Consider the following 18,911-nt stretch of genomic DNA (forward strand, 5'->3'; position numbering starts at 1 on the left):
CTAAAGGGAATATGAGAAAGGAAAACAGTCCCCTGACTAGTTTTCAATTTAGTATCTGCCTTCCTGCCTTTTTTATGGGAATATGTGGTGCTGTGGGTTGGGAAATAAACAGATTTAGCTGGAAGCAACAGATCTGCTTCTTTAGTCTCACAGCACAGCAACACTTGAATAAACACGAAATGTCCCTGGGAAGAGCCCTCCTGAAGCTGCTGCCAAGTGACAGACGGATGAGTTGAAAGGTTGCAACGAGGGAGTCAAACAAAAGGGCACATTCATTAATGCAGAATACAAGGAGAGAGCAGGGAGAACCAGTCCTTGAGGAGGCAGAAGGAAGACTTTATACTTACTCAGCAATGACGTACTGCCACTGGGAAATATGGTAGCATGCTAACAGGATTTTTTTGAGGTTTTTTGTTGCCTTTTTTTTCCTAGTTAGAGAAATTTCCCTTGAAACAGGAAGAAGAAGCTTGGTAGCAGAGAGAATACTCTCAGCTTTGGCAGGTCTGTGTATAATTATATAATATTATTATATAGCTATATAGTGATAGTATATTCTGATATAATATTATCCTAAAATACTTTCCCTGTATGTTGTACTGAGAGGAGGGTAATTTTAAAAGCCTACTGCATTACTACATCCTTTCTACATGTGTTGTTCTTGCTGTAGGGATGAGGTAGGAAACACCTCGCCCAGGAATGTTATACAGCATCAGGTCTTTTTCACCACAATTGTTACTAATTCCCATCATTAATTAGTAAAGTAATTTCAAGTCTTAGTCTCACACTAGGAGGAAACTAGAGGGAGGGTATGCAAAATAACTGTCTGAAAGTAAGTCTGGTTAACTTCAGAGAGACCTGGGGTGAGGCCAGATCCTGTGTTCTCAAAACAAGTGAGAGAGCTTTCAAGGCAAGAGCTTGTGAAACGGAATGAAACTTCTTTTCACTTCCATTGCTAATTTTATATACATCTAATCAGAAAAACTTGTTCAGTTGTCATATTCTGTGTCATATTGCAGTTCTTTGCTCTGAAAAGCAAGATGTCCTTATGTTGCAGGTCCAAGTCTTGCACAGCAGTTCTATGCTTGGCAAAAGGAAGGTATTGTAAGAGTCTCTGTATTTTAGAGATCTTGGACTGCTCCAGGTCATGGAAAGCCCATTATTTCAAATGTAAGCAAACCCAGATGGCCTGGATGTGTCACCAGTCAGCGTGGGCTCTGAAGCTACTTGTTTTCTGAGTTGAGTACTACACATCTTCCTTTCCTCCAATATGTGCCTCCTCCTCTCACTAGCCCCATCCTCTGATCTTCTTCATCTGGGGGCTTCTGAAGGAATCAACAGGAGGCAACAATGTTCCTGTTCCTACAGTATCTGCTCAGGGTGATATTTCTCGCTTGATGCTTTGGAGGCTTCTCCACATTCCACATTTTTTTTCTATGTTTTAAATAGGCTGAAGAGGATCTCATCACAAGTTAACAACAGAGTTCCCTGTTGACTCTTACAGGATATACCCAGGATATACTCTTACAAGATATACTCTGTCTGGAGAATGCAAGGAGTGAAGGCAGCAGCTAGAACCTCCATGGTCAAGAGGTGGCTTTAGCCCTGTTCAGTTAATCTACAATAATTTGTATAAATCTGTGAATTTATGACAAAGCTCTGATTTTTTGCTTCTGGAGGTTAAGCATTTGATACTTCTGAGGATATTGAATATATATATGCAAATTTCTGACATTTGCTTGCCCTTATGCCCTGGGGTGACTGTGTGATACTATATTCCCTATTGTCTGCCCTGTGCCTTCCTGTGAATCCTGTGCCTTCCTGTGCTTTTAGGCTGGGTCTGAGAGAAAGGAAAAAAAAAAGAGCCGAGCGGTTTGTACTTTAAGGATACATACACTCCCCAGCGTTTTTCCCTGCTACAGAGAGGGGGAAAGCATCTTCGTTTTTTTTCCCCTCAGCACTTGGCTCTCTGCAGCAGGGAAGAGAGTGGCATTCTCTTGGTTTTTTTGGCTAGCTTCTTGTTCGTTAGCTAAAGCACGGAGCCCTGGGACTTTGGCATCCTCTTCTTCTCTCCTGGACTGTTCAGCAACACCAGAACATCACTGGGAGGCCTTACACCCCGCCCCAGGGGGCCCAAGCCGCACCCCAGCTCCAGAGAGGAGAGACCCACACCACAAAGAACTTTGAATTTTACCAGGTTCTCTCCACAGTGAGAGGTTTTATAATATGACATTATTCTTTTTCCCGTGCCTGCATGCACTTTTGCTTGTTAAATAAATAGTTATTTTCACTTTCCTCAGAGGAAAAAAACCTGGTGGGGGAGGGATGGCTGTAACCTACCTTCTACCAGAGGATGTTCATTTCGGACGTTCCTCCCAACTGGTCTCAAACAAAATACCTTACATGTTTTTTTACCCAATATAAATCTACTGCCTTACTATATATAGGTATTCTACTGGAATCTTGTAACAGATATGTGTCTGTGAGCTGGAAAACAAGGAAGAAAATTTTACTCAAAGAGAAGAGGATGAAAAAGACACTCTATTTTTTCGGTGGTTCATGACCATATCCAGAAAGTTTTCTTTAACCCCAAAGGTGCCCATGATTTCACAGTGCATTGTTTATCTTCTGCATTACTGAAGGTCATTTTCCAAGACACAACATTTAATAAATAAAGTGGCTCATTGAGAGAGCAAGTGCTAAAGAATCACAGTGGACATCAGCAGATTTTACTGACCTTGCAGGGATAGTTTGGAAATAGTTTGCCTCTGCAATATAGTCTTGCCCATGCTGCTATTTAACATAAGAAAGGATTCATAGCTGCAAAATGCTTAGGGAGTTGCACCGAGAAAGAATTCCAGAGGAGGGGTATGAAATCATGCAAACTTCCAGGTCTTTGCTTATGAATAAAATATGAAAAATTGCTCACCAAGCGAAGATAGCCATTATGTTGAAAATTTTAACAGCAATTAGATTGCTTGCAATTGTGGAGAGCATGTGGAGCTAGAAGATATTATATTGTTCTACCCATTCGGGACACTCTCCTTAGATACACAATATTTAAACCTTTCAGGTGTTGAGAACACGGAGAAAACGTACTTTTAGAGAAAAGTAATATGAGGCCTTGGAAACCTGAGAATGTCCAGAAAAGACAGCATGTTCTCTAGTAGCATGTTCCCTAAAATATTTCTTTAAAGCTTATTTTAACTTTAAACCCTCCTATCCTAGCAAAGATTTATTTACACATCTGGAATTAGATATTTAGGCATTTTCTTAAGAAGTAGGTAGCTCCTTCTCCTCCTAGCAGTCCTATGACGTTTTCCATCCAGATGTGGAAAAAGAGCTTGGCTTGGACTTCTGAACTTTTTGCCATTCAACATAGGAAATCAGACAACTGCAAGATTCTCTAACTGTCCTATTATAAAGCACCTATACGTCCATCTCATGCCAGAGCTTCCTCCGTGAAATGCTTCCACAGAAATACTAGGAGCTTGATCCCCTTCAAGAAGGACTGGCAATTAAAAGGCCTCATTCCACCCTGAACCCTGGTTCTGTAGTAAAGGCAAATCTTTCTAGCTGAAGAAAATGTCTTTGCTCATAGTTGGAGAGCTGACTGCCTCTCTCAGACTGAGATCAAAATATGAAACACTTGCCTGAACTTTCTGCATCACCTTGTTACTTACTTTAGTTCTAGGAGCAGATTGCATAAAAAGTCTTGGAGTCCAGGGTGAATCAAACTCCAAAATGACTTGATTTCATGCCCTTTGATTCCCCTGAGATGGGCTGTGCTGGCAGGGCAGTTACGTTCTGCTTCAAGACTGTTAGCTACAGAAGTATCCTTCAGATGGAGGCTTGATTTCCTTGAGCTCATCCTGCTTTGTAACTACAGACGGACATGTGGGTGTGAGTTTTGATGACAGATTGTAGCTCTAAGCATGCTAAGCATAACTTTAGGTAAAAACAAAAGCTCTTAGTCTTCAAGGGATATTCTGCAAACATGGCAAGAAAACAAATTTAATTTCATTTCACTTTTAGGACGTGACTTGCTCACAAGAATATTGAGAGGAAAAGAATGGCTTGGCAGAGCAACCACTTCTGCAATGCTTAGATCAAAATCCTGGCATGGTGTTTGAACAGAAGTCATTTGTAGTGATATACATTGTATGCTGCCTGGCATGCTGTTCCTTTTTGTTGAGCAAAATATACACAAAAAACAGAGGCCATACTTTGTCTGACAACACTTCTGCAAAGTAGCCCAACTTAAGCAAACAATTTTGCTAGGGCCTGATCAAAAGCCTGCAGAAGTCAGTGACAAGCTTTAGCCCCTTGCAGAGACCTTGCTGCCATGCCCACCTCCGTGCTGGAAGGGTTCAGTTCCCTGCTCAGCTGTGCACCTGCTGCATCCTGGCCAGTTGCTCCACACAGAAATCCACTTCCTCGTGTTTGCTGCCTTGCTGTGGGACAGGCTCTAACAAGCCTTCAACACTAACTGGCTTTTCATGGCCAGAGTTCAAACATACAAAATGAAGTGTACCCCATGTATTCAGGCTCTTTCTACTCTTTAATCAACATCTTTCTTTACTTCCCTGTCTAATTTCACCCTTTTTAATTTACTGTGTAAAACAATCACACATTTTTCCTTTCTCTAGTGTACAGTGTACACTTCCTCTAATTACAGCCCCCCAATACCTTAAGAAAGATTCTATGTAATTTTTTCAATGACTGTAACCATTCTTTAGCTTGGGAATGGAGCTTCAGCTGTGACCCTACATGTGGACTGTTCCTAATATTAGGGGTCTAGTCTTTACAGTGTGACCACTTTGCTAGTAAAAAGGGGGTTTAGAAGAAAGAGAAATTATACTCTAATGAAGGATTGCCAATTCTCACACTATTATTATGAGTCTCACAGTATTTTGCTTGAAGCCTTAACTCCCCAAGGCAGGTGCTTGAGTGAAGGTCTCAGCTTTCTTCCCCATCCCCCCCTTTTTTTTAAATTTCAAGGGAATATTTATAGCTCCTAAATTTATAAAGAGAATCTTTAAAATTTCATCCTGATCTAGCAGAATCAAGAGGCAAAGAGAAGCACCTCAGAAAATTAAAAAGCATGATTTTCTAACCAAGCTTATGAACCAGTCCCATTTCCAGAATAAAGGACTGATCATATCAAGAGACAGAGTGGCCTACCAAGCTTCAAAAGACAAGAAATTTTTGTGAGTTTATTGACTGTTATTAGCACATGTCACTATTTTAATATCCTTCATCTCAGTCCTTCACCAGATTCCCAGGATGATGACCTTGCCTGGATCTTTGGGTTGACACTGTAATAAAAATTATGTGTGGAGCTTGGTAACACCACCTGTAATTAAGGTTTCCTAACCTTCTGTATTTTAAGATCCTGCTTTTTGTTGCATATAATTTGCCAGATTAACTATACAGACTGTAATTACTCAGGTGTTTGCCTGGGATGGAGGGAACCTTTTTCTGAGTAAAGTTTTGTCTTGAGGTGTTTCTCTGCTTCCTAGAACAGGTCTAGGGGAAAAGTTCATGTGAAAACAATTTGCATGAAAAAAGTTGAATGGTTTCACTGACAATTGCTGGCATTTGCCTGCTTTGCACCCGAGGCCAGGGCTTTGTCAGGAAACAGGCACTACTGCCAGGGGTGTGCCTTGTGCTATCCCTGAGAAACTGTCTTCAAATATGGCTCAGTTGGGAGCCCCTGCAAATCACAAGGTCACAGATGTTTGCCTAAGCTTTGGTTAAAAACCTCTGCTGCTATTCTGCAGCCTCTGAAAGTTGATTGTCACAGTACTTAACTCTTGTTAGAGAGATTTTTCTAATATCTAGCTAAAATCTTCCTTGCTGTAAAGAAAACTAAATTCTTCTTGTACAACAGTGAGTGGATATAAAGAACAACTGGTCACCATCCTCTTCAGAATAACCTTTTATGTATTGTAAGACTGTTATCATGTCCCTGCTCAGTCTTCTCATTTCTAGACTAAACAAACCCCATTCTTTCAACTTTTTCTCATAGTTCCAGTTTTCTAAACCTCTTATCACTCTCCTTGCTCCCCATTTGGCTGCTTTCCAGTATATCTACATGGGCTTTTTTGCTGTGCAGTGCCCCGAAATGGACACAGTTGCAGTAACATAGAGTAATGCCGAACAAGTACCGCTCCTGCATCATATACAACATTTCTTCCAATATCACACAGAATTAAATTATCCCCTTTTTTTTTTAAATCAACATCAGTTTATAAATGCATATTTAATTTGTCCTGCACTGTGACCTTCCTCTTGGTGGTGTTGCCTGCTCCTTTACTCCTAGTTTTACTAGCATTTTACTTCTCCTTCCTAAGTATAGGGCAATGCATTTCTCTTCACCAAATTTCTTTTGGTTAATTTTAGACAATGCCTCCAATTTATCAAGGTCAGTTTCAATTTTAATCCTAACCTCTTAAAAGCTTTCAGCTCCCTCCAGCTTGACATCGTCTGCAAATTCTACACATTTTCTCTCTTTTCCATTATCCAAATCATTAACAAAAATATCAGATAGACTAAACATTACAGAACCTGGTTGGACCACACTTGAAATTCCTTCCCAGCAGAATATCAAGTAGCAAAATTACTTTCTACACACCCCTGGTGGCTGTGTGACCTCACGTATTTACATGCTCCTGTTTTCAGTAGCAGCAAGAACATCAAAAGCAGAGAGCAGGAGGCAAAATTCCTGGCCCAGGAGTCCACCTGTCTGCTGCTGCTGGGATGGTGCAGTGAAGCCCCCCAGAAAGAGAAGTGGCAGCTGTTGTGGGTATGTAGAAAGAAACAAAGGGAGTATGGAAGACTGAGGAGCAGAGACAACCTGTGAGAGGCAGAAGGGCTGGTTTGGAACCATGGCACACTTTAGTGTCTGTGCAGATGCTCCAGGGAGCAGGACCCGACCATCTGCCCTGGCAAGCACACCTGCAACCTGCCACAGAAGAGAACAGGTTCTTGGGACTGCTGTTGTTAGCTCAGCATCAGGGATTGAAGGGGTGATGAAGCTGTAGTTTTAGACTGCTGTTATCTATTTAAGAACGGGAAGCTGGAGAGGTTATTGTATAGCAAAAAAATGTTAAAAATATATATATACACAAATAAATCTGTGAATGTTGCAAAGACTCGTAAACCACAGAAATGAAGGCTGCTGATGGAGATTAAGTTTATTCCCTTTTTGGGTATGCTTTGCAAAAATTTTTAATAGCTTGATTTTCCAGTAGGACTCAAGGAAAATGGTACCAAGGAGCAAATATTTAGGTAATGCTACTGCTTGTCTTCATAATTCAGTGCGTTTCAACATGCTGTATTTGCCACACAGTTGGGGGTTCATGTAACACAGGCTCACAGTGGATTGCACTTAACTTTATACAATTATTTTAAAGCATTCTTATCAGGTTAAATACAATTCTGACAAAACCAAGATGATAAGGAAAAAAAGGAATCGTCTGGAAAATGATATCCAAAGACTGCGGAGTCTGTGCATTTTTATTTATAGATTAAGATGGTTCTGCTGGAAGACGCTGGATATAGGGAAAAGAGGAAAATTTTTATAATGAATGTTGATCAAACAGTAATGGAAAAATTACTGACTGACAGAGGACATCTCTTACAGGCATCACCTGTCAGGCCGATCAGACGATGGACTTGTGGTCATTACTCAACAGACCAGGCTCCTGGAAGACAGAAAGTAATATGCAGATACTGTGCACCAGGTGAACTAGGATTACAGGTAAACAGGAAATAAAAGGATTTTTCATGTTTTTTGATATGAAAACATCCCCTTTTTAGCAGGTTTTTTTCCTCCATTGCGTAAATAATCCTGAAATATTTATGATTGTCAAGAAAAAATGTACTTTAGGAAATGGCTATTGATTATTTAGTCTACTGGTCCTTCTGAGACTGGAGCTTTCTTGGATCAAGAAAAACCCAAAGAACATGGAATCGCTGCTCGTCTGGCTTTAGGGATTTTCTTTTTTTAATTAATGACATGGAAGATAAAATCATTCATCCACCAGTATCAAGGACACACTTTTGCAAGCTACAGAGACTTTTTGAGTGTTATGGTAAACCCAATATCCTCTAACTAATGACATAAATCCACCCTAGGCAGAGGTACGGACATTGGCATTATATCATGAGTTACAGAAGCTTTGAAACAGGTCCAGTGCTTAAACAAACTTTTGCAGTTAAGCAGGCTTTGGGATTGGATCAATTTACACTCCTTTTACACTGTTTACTTCAGTGGTACTTTTAATGGCAGTGTTAATAATGGACGTATCATGCAAAGGTACTGCTCCCCTCAGATTCATGGTAGATGTTGTCCACTTCACTGAAAGCAAGAACGGATTCTGAATAAATTTTAGGCATGCAGTGAAGCAGTTATCCTGAAGTTTACTGTCTGAATTCTCTCATGGGTCAATGCAAAGAGTAAGAACGCCTGCAAAATTTCCAAGCAGAGGCAGACATGTTTGCCCTCTGGAAGCATTCACAAACACATACTTCTCTCCATTAACTATAAGGGAAATTTGGCACTTTCTTTCAGGGAGCAGGTTACTTATACACTTAAAGTTTAGGTACAGGTTAAGAGGTGTTGTACACAGTACATATTTGGTTTCTGCTTTGCAAACAAGAGAGAGGCCCTGTGTGCTCTAACATGTGCCATGCATTGGAGAAAACCTAAGGGCAGTGGGCCTTAATCTCATTTTAGCCAGGTGTTAGCCTGGGGTAACTTGCTAATGACAGGGGAGTCTTGCCAACTTTGCACCTGTGCAGTGAGATCAAAACTAAGTCCATTAACGATGCATTTAGAGCTGGCTGGAGAACAGCAGTTCCACTTCATGATAACTTTGAACATTTCAGAATTGATATTTTTCCTATATTGGAATGAAAACAAAACCTTCCAAGCACTTCGTCAGAATGTATCTGAATGGAAAAATGCATTTTTGGATCAAAACCCCATCACGTTTCTGTCTGCTCTCTCTCTTTCTCTTTTCCTCTAATCTTAGAAGCCTCCTTCTTTCCCACAAGTTAACATAGCCACTTTTCCATAAAACCTGTCAGCCTCAGCAGAGAATATTGGTTTGGCAAGAAACTTCAGGAAAAGAGCTTCCAGACACAGCCATGGGTCCATTCCATGCAAAGATATAACAATTAGAGAGCAGAGAATAGACAAGAGTAAAAGGTTAATGAAACAATAGATTCACTTTAATCAAATCCTTTCCTGAGGTTTGATAAAGCTTCTGTAAGTTTGTGCATTGTTTTTGGTCCTGTTTTTTAATTTTCATCTCTGTTGGCTTGTCCACTTGTGACTTGCAGCTGAGACTACAAGCAGTAGTGCCAAAACACCACTGGAAATACCATACTTTCTTTTGTTCTGGCCATAGAGTATGGTTGGTACATGTAGTTGGTATCCTCTAGAGGAAAGAATCCTGTTCTCCTTTCCAGCTGAGGCCAGGCTGGATCACCCAGTAGTTTGCAGTGTTGCCAGCACAACCTCAAGGTGACAAAGTATATGACCTTCTGCAGGGCAAGGGGAAATTTGAGGCTATTTCTCAGATTTTTTGAATGGCCATAAAGGTAACCAGTCACCTTTGCTTCTGGGTGCAGCTTACACTGGGTTCTGAATAACCTTCAGACATGGTACTCTGGGTAGTACTCTTGGTTACTGAATATCAACAAATCCATCTTTTTTTTCCCTTTTGCCCAGAAGAAGAGGTCATAAAATTGTACCAGCTCTGAAAGCCTTAATTCAAACCTCTTAAATTGCTGCTCTGTACTTTTCATGTCAGAAGTATTTTCCAAAAGTGCATGTGTCACCTAATGTGTTACTTTTTTTAGAAACAAACAAGTATTTCCTGGAGATTGCTAAATGTCAGTTATTTAAAATGCTGTATTTACCCCTGTTTGAGTCCTGCTCCAGGAGACAGAAAAGAAAGTTCTTATACTCACAGTTAACTGCAGCTACCATGGCTCATTAAATACTGTCAAATTTTGTTATCATTCTTCCTCTTATCCCGCCTCCCTCTATTTTTTCCCACTTAAATAGATTGGACATTCAGAGCATCTCGTGCATGTTGGAGGAATTTCTTGATGTTGGCAACAAGCTGATAGAGTGGCAATCCCCCACAAGCAGTGCAGCAGAGAAGAAAAGAGAAGATTTTGGACTTGCCATCCTTACAGAATATTTCTGCCAACTCAGGCAATACCAAAAAAGCACATATTAGAGACAGCAGAATAACCAGTGATGCACTAATTCTCTGTAGGGAATACTGAGATAGCTACCAATAATGAAAACTAGCAATTACACAAACTCAAAACCTAACCTAACAAGTGGGGAATGTGAGCTACAAATAGATGCTCACTGATCCTCATTCTTACAAATCCATCAGCCCACAGGACACCTTGCAAAACAGGAGCATCTTTCTTCCCCAACATGAGCCTCTGGGAGCACATGGATCCCTTTCCTGTACTGTAACATATTTTTTAGAGAACAGCAGGTTAAGCTGAGGGTCTTGGCTGTACCTTCAAGAGGCTCAGTGAACTTAGGCCAACTCATCCAAGAATCAGCTGGTGAAGGGTAAAGGTTGGAATCAAAACTTCATTCCTGTGGCATAATGAGAGAAACATCCATAGCACAAAACCTTTTCTAGGCAGGAGAGAAAAGCAGGCCTCTCAGAAACCTGCTGGATGCTGTCAAAATGATCATCTTTGGTGTTAGGGACTATGGCAAATTGCACTCTTGTTTCTGCATTGAGTATGTTTTCTGACCTTGTCTTCTTCATATATAGCAAAGGATGGACTCAGTACAGATATCTGTGTCTGCTACTGAACTGGTCACCCTTCTAGTCAACAGAGAGAGTGGTCAATGAAATCTTAAGGTAAAATTCGTGTACAGGTACTCTACACAGGTAGGACAACTTGTGTCCCTGAAATGCATCCTTTTTTTCACAGCCCAGCACAGGAACCTTGGCTTACTATCTCTCATGTAAGTACCTATGTTGTAAGCCCGAACTAGGTTATATGAATCCCACCCAAAATAGCATTCATCTTAGAAAATGAAAAGCCAAGCAGTCAAACAAAAATTTGAGCAGGGCATCATGACTGAAAGAGACTTCTCCCACCAGATGGTTTCTTCCTGGGAAGACGAAGAGGATGAACCATGCACAAGGGTATTAATTTGCTTTGACTAACATATAATTAGGACGTGAAGAGATGCACTACAGGTGCAAGGCAGTATAAGAGCCTGTGTGAGATCAGCATACAGTAGACCAAAGTTGATTTAACTAGAGAGTGGGTTGCACACAATTACATTGTTGAAAGACTGATACATACAGTTACTGTTTAATGATAATGGTGGATGAAGAATATTTAGAAATACAATGCAATGGGGAAAATGCATCATATTTCTAAAAAGGAAATCCAGGTGAATCTTTGTATTATTTTAAAACTAAATGCATAGCCTAGTGTCCTGATTTCAGCTGGGATAGAGTTAATTTTCTTCTAAGTAGCTGGCCCAGTGCTGTGTTTTGGATTTAGTACGAGAATAATGTTGATAACACACTGATGTTGTAGTTGTTGCTAAGTAGAGCTTACTCTAAATCAAGGACATTTCAGTTTGCCAGAGAGCAGGTGCACAAGAAACTGGGAAGGAAAACGTCCAGGACAGCTGACTCAAACTGGCCAAAGGGATATTCCATACTACAACACCATGTTCTGTATATAAAGGGAGGTGAATTGGTCAGTGAGGGGCCGATTGCTGCTTGAGAACAAGCTGCGGACTGTCCAGTGGGTGACAAGTAATTGTGTTGTGCATTACTTGTCTTTCTGGGGTCTTATTCCTCTCTCTCTCTCCTTTTAATTATAATTGTTATTGTTACTATTATTTTGTTGTTGATATTGCTGTTGTTTCAATTATTAAACTGTTCTTATCACAACCTATGAGTTTTACTCCTTTTCCCAATTCTCGTTCCCGTGTGGGGAGCAGGAGTGAGTGAGTGGCAGCCTGATGCTTAGTTTCTGGCTGGTATTAAACCATGACATCCAATAATTGAGAGCTGAGCCAGAGAAATATTTGGTATCAATACAATTGGGACATCTAACTGTTAAAATCAGAGCTGACACCTTCCGTTGCTGGTATAAACTACACCTCCAAAGCTCTTCTTGCTGCTGCACCTCAAGGCAGTTCCTTCTGTTACCTCCACCTCTTGAATCCAAAAATTCCACAGGCTGTGCCCATGTACCCTCTAGCCTGGCACCCTGAGCTGGCTGTCCACAGCCTGCCAGTGCTTCTGCTCTGCAGCTCCATCTTCCATGGGTAAAACCTTCTTCTGGAAATGCCTCCTGGAGAAGAAGATTGTTTTGAGTCTGGTGGGGGACGTACCTGTGAAAGCTTTTCAGAGCTCTCTTTTTATGATGCCTGTCTCATGTTTCCAGTCCATATATATTGTAGCCTGTGGTTTAACTAAACATTTCTGTCTTTAAGACTAATAATTTGAAATCTCCCATTACTTTTCTGATTGCCATGGTCGAGGCAGGGTGACTCAAGGTTTTATTGGAGCAAAGACTCTTCTTTGAAATGTTAGTTCTGAGTCAAAACTTTATTCCAGCCTGGGTTTTAAGTGACCCGTAAGTATCTGGTTAAACCCTATCAGGGCCCACAGAGCTTCTGGCCTGTGTTTCAAACTAAGCATGTGCTTAAAAAATGAATTTAAATTAATGCTTCTTGTATCAGGGCTTTGGTTGATAGGTTTTTTTTCAATAAGCTGGTATAACATTTCTTTCTAGTTGATGTATTGATGTCAAAGTGCCAGAATGGTTAGGTTGCCAGCCTCTAATTTCAGGTCTTTCTTTTCCTTGCTGCTCTGGGATAGCAGCCACTGTCTTGATTTTACACAAAGTGTTTGATCCTCCATGCATGTAAATAAAAGTCAAAGTTTCCATTCACTTCTGTTGTGCAGGAGTACTTCCACAACATACTGACAGTTCCCTTGCCTCGACACTGAGGCACTAAATTAAGAAACATGCACTTTTATCTCCAAATCTCTGACTTTTTTTCATTTAAAAATACCCTAAAAAGCAAGTACCATCATTTGCAGCTTAAAAAAAAAGGAAATATTTTTTACCTTACTGTTATAAACAAACATCCTGTTTTCTGCAAATTAGGCTGGAGAGCTTTGGTCTAAATATGAGACAGAAAATGGCTTTTGCCTAGCCTTATTATTTTATATAACGGTAATTATATACACGAAAATTTGTTTTCCTTCAGCAATGTTTCTGTCAACAATGAACATATTGCTATACATTATATCCTTTCTCTCTATTTTGTGTTCACTTACGATCTTTAATATGATCATCACTGATGAAGAGTTTTATGATATTTCTAAAATGAAATGTGAGGGTGCACAATGAACATAGAATTATAATGTCAAACAGCTCAGACATGAAGATAGACAAAATCAAAATAGTGATCAGACAGTATCTGGAGTCTTAGAAAATGTGAGGTGAAGAACACGATCCTAAGAAAATGTTGGAACAATTCCGCAAAGTATATGGCAGATACTCCATTAATGAAAGCCTTTAGCTGATATATATTACTAAGAAGAAACTTGTGGTCCAGTGTAGGAATCATTTAATGTTCTGTGTTTTTATTGAGGACATCAGTCCATTAAATGATTACAGTCACTTTTTGCATTAAAATCTGTTATCTAGCAGTAACACAACAGAGACATTAGTCAGGACTCTGAAATCCTACTAAATTTTATAAATTACACAAAGATGAGTGATTCTTAATTATTTCAGATTTCAGTCTCTTAGAGTGGCTTGAATCCACTAGTGAATTCAGTCAGAAGAAGTGTTTTGATATGGTTGAGGGCAGGGGAATAAGGAGGGCAGGTGATACCTGCAGGAAGAAGATTATATCCTGACAGCCTTCCATCCTGCCTAGGATTTCTGGGCCAGATTGATGATTAAGCTGAAAATGAGCTCTAGTGTGGCATAGTGTGGGTTTTCCCTATATGAACAGCAATGCAATGGTTGAGTAAGAAAGAAAAGATAAATTTATTTATCTACATTTTAAGTAATCAGCTGCTGCTAATTGCACAGTGTGTAACATCTTGGCATGTCCACATTCAAAAAGTGAGACTCCAGAGGCTGGAGCAAAGGGACAGGGGAAAAGGACCTGCTGGTGAGAGACTGGAAGCCAAAGCATTTGCCAAAATAGTCATTGTGAGATATCCCAATGGCAATGGGCTAGCAGCCTCAAAGCGGGGAAACACTGCCTGCTTTTTGATGGAGAGAAGACAAGGACTCAGCTGGGGACTGAGCAAACCCAAAATAAGTGAGCTTAAAACTGGCTGTTTTTCTGAAAGATAAACATTAGTAAGGATATTAATCTCAACAGAGGGGTAGCTGATAGAAGACCAAATGAAATATTAAGATATTTAGGGGATCTAATAGTCTTCTTGCTCAGTTTTTTACATGAAAGCAGCAGAATCAGGGACAGTATTATTAGAATACTGACCTAGTCCATGCCACTCTTCTCTCATGTGCTACGATATTTCACTCCAGGGATGCTGAGAAGAAGATAAGTTTCCATGGAAGCAAGAACAAAGGTGAACTTTCCAAGGAGTAATATTTAAATCCTGAGCCCTGAATTTCTGCATGACCTGGAGATTTTGTACACCTGGTTGATGGGAAAGATTTTGAATCTAAAAAATGACTGACTAGAACTTCAGTGAGAGTTCACTGCAGGAACCTGGACATTCAGTGGGAGTTCTGTGATTCAATTGTGGAATGCAGATACATGGAATCCAGAGATGTCTTTAATTTGAAAGGTCACTGTCAGATCTATTGCTTATACGTATCATGGGTTAGAGTCCTACAAATGACATCAAAATAAAACCAAAAGACAAATTCATACATATCAAATTCCCCTGAAACTGGGGATTTGGGTAAATTGGGACATAGATAAACCCATTTTTGACTTTAAGTATTTAACATTCAATTGAGGAACTTGACAGACCAAAACTACAATTTCTCATCAAAAGTTTTATAGGAGCAGTATAATTTTGTAAAGTTCAAGCTTTATCTTCCTCATGTTCACCTCTAGCTCACAGAGGTGAACAGCACAGTTCTTGCTAGTTCCATTATCCTATGTTTCTCATACTAAGGGGTAGGTGAACTCTGTGAACCTAATAACAACCTAGTTCTAGTCATTCAAAAGTCACGTATGTCAGCCTCTTAATAATTACCACTGCACTGAAAGACTTATTCCTGCTTACATCAGGATATGTAAGCAGGCCCAGTATTTTTTTATTCTGATGTTTTAGGACATTTTACTACATTTTTCTGTAGAATATTCCATTCTGCTTCCTTTGCTTTGATATTATGTCACATTCTCATGTTTTCTCCAAGGATTAATGATTACAACTTATGGTCACTCAGAAGCATGTATCCAGTCAGTATGGACAGTGGAATTAAATCTTGCTAGAACTTTTACTTCTGTTTTATTTGTATTCTATTGTCTTTGTATTAGCCTATTTGAGCTTTTAATGCTCTAAGTACAGTTAAGTAAGTATTATGGGAAAATAATTTTCTTGATGAATCCATTAGTCTTTTTAACCTGACTTTTTGCTGAAGAGCTGGATCAGAAACTCTTCCACTCAACTGCTTTTGGGTTTGCTTTAAATAAAGAGATAATTGAATGGGCAAGAGATGCCATTCACAGCTTTCTGGATTCAGATAGACATCTACTGTGGGTGAATGTGTAGTCATACAGGTGATGAGACTCAGCCTTTAGGACTGCTCTTTAGTATAGTGCAGAGGAGGAAACATTATCTTGTGGGAGTGGTTAAAGAAGGAAGGCATGGATGTTGTCAATATCCATTGTCCAAAATCCAACACTGATACTTCTTCAATAGGTCCATGTGTTGGTGAAAATGGAAGCAGCCTGGTGACACCTCTGAAGAGTCTCCTGCCATGTTTTCGGCAGAGCAGGGTGGTTGAAGGGCTAGGTCTGCTCTATCAGCTCTGAGGTATCATGGCACAGGCGTCTTCAGTGCAGGAGAGATCCTGCCAGTCCATTTCTCTGAAGGGTAAAAAAAGTGTATTTACATTTCCTTTTTCCAGGTAGGAAGGAAAGGAATTATATCCTCGTAGGGGTGTCATGGGGGAGGAAATGAATAAGATCGATGGAAGGGGCTATTCTTTTAGGAGTCAGTAAAGGAAGTCCAGTGCCAGCCATGGAAGATGTTGTTTAGGAACTGAAGCAGCCAAAACCCATGGTGGGTGAAGTTCATTAAATCAGCATCTGCCATCTGAAAACTGTACAGATCCAGTGTTGGACACCATGAACTTTTATCAGTTACAGCTTTGGGCAGCACAGTGGGACTTTCATAATTCCTGTGCTCCTGAGTGGTGTTCATTAAAAGGGAAAAAAGCAGCTGAATTTTAGAAAAGCTTTACTGATGCTATCAAATTGTTAGGATCCAGAGGGCACTGCCAGCTATGTGAGTCCTACCCAGCCACCCTCAGAGCTTGCCCTACCTGCCCACAACACAGGACCCTATGCCAACCCCCTTGGCTGCCCCCCATCTGCCCTTTCCCTGGACATGGCTGTAATGGCAGGATGGGCTCTGCCTCCACCCTGGGGAGCCTCCAGCTCTCACAAGCCTCAGGGAGTCCCTGGCCCGCATGGTGCCCTGAAACAGAGGATTCTCCTTAGGACCCTGGGAGCCAACTTCTTTCGTAGTAATCCATCAGTGAGGTGATGGCATAGGTAATGAGTGATTGCATACCTTGGCCTCATGTCAACGGAGACTTACATGAACCAGAGTACCTAGTCTGGATCAGAAATGATATGCTGAGACTGATCTTAATTCAAACTTGTAAATCACAGATCATAAACTATAATGAGACTTCACTTTAAGTAAGGATGAGAAGAAAATCTGTGTCCAAAACACCTTGTATACAGCGCAGACTTGGCCATCAGACATGACGATGACATAATGTTGGTCTTTGTGGAGTCAGCCTTTTGCAAAAAGCCAAATTGACTGGACATTTCTTATTCTTTTAAAAAATATATTTTATAGTAAAAGAAATTATCTTGATTTAGACTGCTTGTTGTACAAGGAACAATCTGCTGATTCCTATTTTTGAATGTTTCAATGAAATGTGACAGCTGAAGTCAGGTTTTCTGACCTTTTATTTTGAGAGAAATTAACAGAGGATGTTATCTCTTACTTTTGATAACCTATCACTAACTGAGCAGAATTTGTGAGAAACTGATGCTGAATTTTTGTGGATATGGCCCTTCTATATGGTTGGAAACTTCTGAACATAAGGAAAACTTTTTCTCTGGCCAGAAAGGTTGAATGGAAAAATTCAATTATTGTTTGATATGGAAAGAGAAGGTGAGTCATGCTCATTTCTTCCACAGTGAACAGCATGGACTTTCTGCATCCAAGGACACAGAAGTAATTACTGCTAGTGAAAGTGGGAACAGACTGACCAGCATTATTGAGATGTAAAGGCCCTAATGTGATGCAGCAAATGCCCTGATGCCCTTTTGATATGGTAACAAAAGTTTTTCCACGGAATAATTTCTTTACTCATATTTTGAGTAAGTTTGATAGCTGCACCTCTTACTGTCTGTAGGAGGCAGTTTGATTGAAAAAGGAGGGCAACACTGTCATGCAGAGAGATTGCTTTCCAACAGTTAATGCTCATCTGCTTGCATATAGCATACTGTAGTTGAAAGTAGGTGAGAAAAACCTCATGGATCATTTGGGATTTTGTAGCCAGTTTATATATTTTTAGGAAAACTAGAAAGCCTCCAGGTTGCATATGTACGCAGGGGTTTGTAAGGCATTTGTTCTGTACTGAAGTAATTCTGGATCCTGAAGGCACAGGCAAAGAAGAAAAGGCACTCAGGATTGCAGCTGGGATGCTGTTCTTCCCCTGTTCGCATCTTGGAACACATACCCTGTGAAAAGAGGCTGGGGCAGCTGGGTGTGTTCAGCCTGGAGGAGAGACAGCTTCAGAGGGACCTAACAGCAGCTCCCAGTGCCTGTGGGAAGGTCGGTCAGGGTACAAAGCTCTGCTCTTTGCAGGGATGCACAGAGGAGAAAGCACAGATGTCCGGAACTGAAATTAAGTTGAAAGGTGGAGGGGGCAGGGGGTAGAGGCAAGGGGTGGGAGATACATCACCTCATCTTTGGAGGTCTACAGACAGTGGACAAAGCCCTGAGCAGCCTGATCTGAATCAAGTCTTGAGCCTGCTTTGAACAGGAGGTTGGACTAGAGACCTTCAATCTCCTCCAACCTCAACAAATAGATGTCTGGATAATAAAAAACAATGTAGCATGACCTGTTTAGCATTACAAAACAAGATATGCTCTTTGTAAAATCTGATGTATTATTATCATGATTAGATCAATTATGACTAACTTTACCACTTATTATATGCATAAAAAAGAATATACTATTTCCTTCTTGACTCTAGTCATCTTGCTCTTTTAAAATAATATTTTCCCCATTGATCTTAGTCATAACATGAGCTGACTCATCTTAAAATAAATTATTTACATAATCTTCCCATGGTCTCTATGCTGAGGTTCTTTTACTGCAAATAACTTCATAATATTTGATCACTGTGTGACAATTATGTCTTTCCTGAATGGACATTCTGCTTTTAATAAAATTGACCAAAGAGATTATCTTCATGAGCCCACAAAGGACTCTGCTATGCAGAGAGTGGAGGTCATATTAACTAGTGTGAGATGATAGGGTAGATTTCCTTGGAAGAGCACAAGCTGCAAAGGGTTTGTATTTTAGGCCATAAAAATTCAAATTTGGCTCTTCAGCAAAGATGGAGAAGAATA

The 18,911-nt window shown here is 40.2% G+C and overlaps 1 long non-coding RNA gene across 1 annotated transcript; it reads left to right on the forward strand.

Moving 5' to 3' along the window:
* Positions 1-303: 303 nt before the first annotated feature.
* Positions 304-11,497, forward strand: LOC125321728. Its single transcript, XR_007201661.1, has 3 exons — positions 304-501; positions 7,646-7,762; positions 10,079-11,497. It is a non-coding gene; the product is annotated as an uncharacterized LOC125321728 (long non-coding RNA).
* Positions 11,498-18,911: the final 7,414 nt, after the last annotated feature.

The sequence above is a fragment of the Corvus hawaiiensis genome, chromosome 2 (genome assembly GCF_020740725.1).
Source record: "Corvus hawaiiensis isolate bCorHaw1 chromosome 2, bCorHaw1.pri.cur, whole genome shotgun sequence".
NCBI classification, from domain to species: domain Eukaryota; kingdom Metazoa; phylum Chordata; class Aves; order Passeriformes; family Corvidae; genus Corvus; species Corvus hawaiiensis.